This window comes from Quercus suber, unplaced genomic scaffold (genome assembly GCF_002906115.3).
Source record: "Quercus suber isolate HL8 unplaced genomic scaffold, Cork oak 2.0 scaffold_16, whole genome shotgun sequence".
In the NCBI taxonomy this organism is placed as follows: Eukaryota; Viridiplantae; Streptophyta; class Magnoliopsida; order Fagales; family Fagaceae; genus Quercus; species Quercus suber.
The window spans coordinates 981,531-987,530 of record NW_027069481.1 but is presented as its reverse complement, the minus strand read 5'-3'; positions in this window follow the sequence as shown (position 1 = coordinate 987,530).

The window sequence follows — 6,000 nt, the reverse complement described above, 5'->3', positions numbered from 1 at the left end:
TTAGTCATGTCAAGTCTGGGTTGGGCACAAACTTGACTCGACCCCGACCCATGGACACCCCTCGTTTGAGCCCAAATGTGAAGCCCACCTATTAAAATGTAGTTTAAGCTCACAGTGCGGGTGGGTGTTGAATTAAATGATTAAATCCATCATGTTATACTAGTTTAAGCTTTTGGTAAAATTGATAATTTAATCGTCCACACTCTAATTTTGGTTATTTAACGGTTCACACTCTAATTTAGGTAGTTTGAGTCCACACATGAGGGTGATTGCTATAATTAAATGATTAAATCTACCACCTCTTGATAGCTTACAATTTTAGGATAATTGGTAATTTATTGTCCACATTCTAATTAAAAGTTTACACAGATAAAATAATATTCCAATATGTAGCATTGTTCTCTATCTCCAATCACTACCAATCAGATAAATTGGAGAAAGCAATGTTTTCTTAGCTTACGTAGAGAAAAAGAAATAGAGGAGAGAGGAATAACATAGATCTACAATTTTTTTAGAATCAATAAACCTAAAAGAGTGGTCTATAGCACAACAAATTTACAGCTCCAATGGAAGATTGAAAAAAGAAAAAAAAAAAATCTTCTTCATGCTTTGAACAGAGAGAATGGCAATGTTTCCCAATGGGAGTACAAAAATCTGATGTTTGAGATATTCTTTTGCATTTGGTTTTCAGTTCTGGTTTATTGAGAGAGAGATAGAGAGATTTTTCCATTTATGAGGGAGAACGTGAGTTGTGAACTCTTAAACTCTCACATAGATTTGTCATTTAAAAAAAAAAAAAAAAAAATCTCACACAAAGAATGAACGAATAGTCAAGATGAGGTATATAAAAAATCTCACCCATGAAGATTATTGATAAGGATAAAATCATAGTATACAAAACGTTCCAAATCGAAACCGTCGGCCTTACTTGTAATATGAAGTCTACGGCTTTAAGATGACGAGGTCAATGTAAGGAGGGAGGAAAGCCGACGACCCTAAAGTTGACGGCTCCAATATGATCTTGACTTGGCCACCACGCATGAGTATATACAGAAATGTCTTGTATCCCACGCTTAGTATTAGTTTCCTATAAGGAAAGGATTCTGCAATATACGCCCATGAGAATTCCTATAAGGAAAAGACTTTTAGCCCAAGGAAGAGATGTCAACCCTCTACTACTATAAAAGCCCCAATATCCTCACAAACCAAGGTATGCATAATTCATCCCAGCTTTGGCACACTAGAGTTGTGAACAAGAGATTTCTCTAACTTGACCGTCGGAGGGTATTTGGCCAGTACCACACCGATACTCCTCTTAAGGTCTTCAGCTTTTGTGTTGTGCAGGTTCTTGTCAGAGCACGTGAGGACCATGTGGCTTACTGACGATTTTCGGCATCATCAGTTGGCACCGTATGTGGGAACCACTTGCGATTTGTAAGCTATATTATCACTTTCCGGACAAAAGAGTTGCATGGTACTCACTTGCTCAATGGAAACCACTAACAACATTTAAAAAGAGGAAACACCCATAACTATCCTCGAGAGATAAGTTCAAACTCTCGCCGTTGTCAGGGAATGCCTCACCAAACAAAACCACGACCTGGAAGAACAGCTGCGGTAGAAAAATACAGCATGAAATAACCAAAGAGAAGATCAAGAAGGGACCAGTGCTGAAAGAAGGAACCAAGAAGGACTTGAAGGCAGCAACGCCCCGAGTTGACAAGAACGACAGGAAACTAGCCGTCCCTTCAGCTTTGATATAGCCCCCCCCCCCCATACATGGTTGCAGAGATGCAGTTGATGAAAGAAAGGATGGACCTCATGATGAATGCCTTCAAAGGACGAGTGTCTAGCGACCTCGATGATTTGGTCTACCGAATCGATTCGCCATTCATTGCCTCTGTCAACTCCTTCCCCCTACCGCAGAAGTTTCACATGCCACAGATAGAGAGCTACGATGGAGCTAAGAACTCTCTTGATCACCTAGAGACTTTCAAAACCTTGATGTATCTTCAAGGAGTAGCAGACGAGATCATGTGTAGAGCCTTCCTTACAACGCTGAAGGGTCCCACGAGAATTTGGTTCAGCTAGCTAATGCCCAACTCTATTAGCACTTTCAAAGAGCTGAGCGCTCAATTCACTTCGCACTTTATTGGGGGGCACAGGTATAAAAAGTCTATTGCATGCTTGATGAGTATTAGGCAGTGAGAGGACGAAATGCTGAGATCTTACATAGCCCGCTTTAATAAGGAAGCACTCTTGATCGATGAAGCCGATGATAAAATACTTGTAGCAGCTTTTACGAATGGGCTACGAAAGGGCAAGTTCCTATTTTCACTATATAAGAACGACCTGAAGACTATGTTAGACGTGCTTTACAGGGCCACCAAGTACATGAATGCTGAAGACGTGCCACTGGCTCGTGAAGAAAAGCCTAAGAAGAGAGAAAGGCAGGGAGATACCCGATAGGAAAGAAGATGGAAGATGGCAAGAACCGGAGAGCGAAGGGATGATAAGCGCTTTAAGCCCCCTGCGAGGAGATTCACGAGCTTCACTCCACTAACCACCCCAATCGACCAAGTTCTAATGCAGATCAAGGATGAGGGAGCCTTGACTTTCCTTAGAAAGCTGAAGGGAGATCCCAACAAGTGGTCAAAAGACAAATACTGTCATTTCCACTGCAACCACGGTCATGACACAGTTGACTGCTACGATTTGAAGCAGTAGATTGAAGCCCTCATTAGGCAAGGGAAGTTACAGAAGTTCATCAGCAAGGAGAGAGTAGATCCACCTCCTCAAGAGCAAGCTCCCTAACAAGACAACGAGCATCCAAGACAACCTTAAGGAGACATAAGAATAATTGTAGGGGGCGCAGCCGCCAACGGCTTATCAAAAAAGGCTCAAAAGACTTATCTTAGAATGGTCCAGAATGTCTAGCTCACGGGCGTCATCCCAAATATGCTGCGGGTCGACAACCCCATTATTGGTTTCTCGGAAGAAGATGCCCGACGTCTTCACCATCCATATGACAATGCGCTCGTCATTAGCATCCAGGTAGGAGACTATAACACATACTGGGTCTTGGTCAATAACAGAAGCTCCACGGATATTCTCTACTACCTAGCCTTCCAACAGATGCGGATTAGTAGAGAGCGACTAGTTCCAACCAACCTTCCACTCGTTGGGTTTGGAGGGACCAAAGTGTACCCCCTAGGCGCAATCATGTTACTTGTCACTATTGGAGATTATCCTCAACAAATCACTAGGGATGTTACATTCCTTGTGGTCGACTGCTTCTCTGCCTACAATGCCATCATAGGGCGACCTACCTTTAACTCGTGGAAGGCCGTAAGTTCGACCTATCACCTGATGATCAAATTCCCCATTAAACACGGAGTAGGGGAATTACGAGGGGACCAAATAGCTATGCACGAATGCTATATTGCAATGTTGGAAATGGATAACCATTTATAAACCATGAGCATAGAAGAACAACGGACAAGGACAGAACCCATAGAGAGACTCGAGGAGATACCCCTTGATAGCTCTAGGCTGGACAGGACCACAAGGATCGGCACTTTCGCTAGCTTAACGGTTTGCTCAGCACTCGTAGCTTTCCTTAAGGAAAATCAGGATGTGTTCGCTTGGAGTCATGAGGATATGCTAGGAATTGACCCTTCAGTCATGGTACATAAGCTGAATGTGTTGCCTTCTTTTCCACCCGTCCGATAGAAGAAGCGAGTCTTCGCCCAAGAATGAGACCGAGTAATAGCAGAAGAAGTCGACAAGTTACAAGAGGCCGGCTTCATTAGGGAAGTATACTACCCCAATTGGTTAGCAAACGTGGTAATGGTCAAGAAAGCCAATGAGAAATGAAGGATATGCGTAGACTTTACGGATCTGAATAAAGCATGCCCCAAGGATAGCTACCCTCTCCCTTGAGTCGATGTATTAGTAAACTCTACAGCCCAGCACCAGCTACTGAGTTTCATGGGCGCCTTCTCAACATATAATCAGATCCGGATGGATGAAGCAGACCAAGAGAAGACTTCATTTGTTACCAGCCAAGGTCTTTTTTGTTACAAAGTATTGCCATTCGGCCTTAAAAATAAGGGCGCAATATATCAGAGACTTATGAACAAGATGTTTATAAACCAAATCGGAAGGAATGTTCAGGTTTACGTCGACAACATGTTGGTAAAAAGCTGAAAGGAAGAGGATCACCTGAAGGATCTCGAAGAAACATTCGACACCCTTCGCTCCTACAACATGAAGCTCAATCTGAGTAAGTGTGCATTTAGGGTGACAGCAGGAAAGTTCCTAGGCTATATGTTATCTCAAAGAGGTATCGAGGCCAACCCAGACAAAATCAGGACCATAGTAGAAATGCCCCTCCCCTCGAAGAATGTAAAAGAGATGCAGAGTTTAAATGGTAAAGCAGCCGCCCTAAATAGGTTTGTATCAAGGGCGACGGATAAATATCTACCCTTCTTTCGTACACTAAAGAAATATTTCGAGTGGACTGCTAAATGTCAGCAAGCATTCAAGGAGCTGAAGGCTTACCTCTCTTCCCCTCTATTGTTAAGCCCTTCATAACCAGGGGAAGAGCTTTTTCTCTATCTGGCTGTCTCCCTGGCAGCCATCAGCACGGCCTTGATCAGAGAAAAAGACAAGGTTCAAAATCCCGTATACTATGCCAGCTGGGCCTTTCGTGATACGGAGGAAAGATATCCACCCATGGAGAAACTCGCCTTCGCTTTAGTCATGGCAGCCCACAAACTCAAGCTGCATTTCTAGGCCTATACAATAATCGTCTTGACCGATAAGCCCTTGCGAAGGGCCATGAGTAACCCCGAAGTTGCTGGACAATTAGCGCTATGGGCGATATAGTTGAGTAATTTCGACATTCAGTACCGCCCGCGCACTGCCATCAAAGGGTAGGTCATTGACGACTTTATAGTAGAGTTCACCAACGAGGAAGACAAGGGGACAGATGAATGTCCGCAGTGGACAATACATACAGACGGGTCGTCAAACTGGCAGGCCAAGGGTGTAGGTGTTGTTCTCCTCTCTCCGGAAGGAGACTAGGTCGAATGTATGGTCCGCCTCGATTTCCCCACCACCAACAACGAAGCGGAATACGAAGCTTTAGTAGTAGGGCTTGATCTAGCCAAAGCTGCAGGAGCCACAAGTGTGGTCATTTACTGCAACTCTCAAGTCGTCACCAACTAGATAAACGGGGATTATGAGTGTAGAGGCAAAAGAATGAAGAGATATCTGGACCAAGTAAGGAGGAGGGTAGACGAGTTGAAGGCCAAAATTATATAGATCCCTAGGGGAGAAAATGAGTAAGCCGACTGCTTAGCCAAAGTCACTTCAGCCGAACATATGACTACCCTTAATAATATACTCTCTTTTGTTCATATTTCTCTACTAATAGATTCCGTCGATGTGCAGGAGGTAGGTTCCGAAAGCAATTGGACCACGCCGTTAGTCTCTTACTTGAAAAATGGTGACTTACCAGACGGAAGGGAGGCTGCAAGAAAGCTGAAGGTCCAAGCAGCGAGATTCATCTTAATAAGAGACATCTTGTACAAAAGAGGCTTCTCTCGCCCATACCTAAGATGTTTAGGTCCTGAGAAAGAAGACTATGTCATGACAGAAGTACACGAGGGGATCTGGGGAAACCATTTAGGGTTGTGGTCGTTAGTGCACAAACTCATCTGAGCAGGGTATTACTGTCCCACCATGCAGAAGGATGCTCAAGCATATGTCAAAGCCTGCAACAAATGTCAGAGGTTCAGTAATGCCATCAGATAGCCTTCTGAAGAATTGACCCCAATGACAGCCCTATGGCTATTCGCCCAATGGGGTTTAGACATCATGGGACCATTTCCTATAGCAGTGTGACAGCTCAAGTTCCTGATAGTAGGCATAGACTACTTCACAAAATAGGTGGAAGCTAAAGCCATAGCCACCATTATAGAAAAGAACGTACGA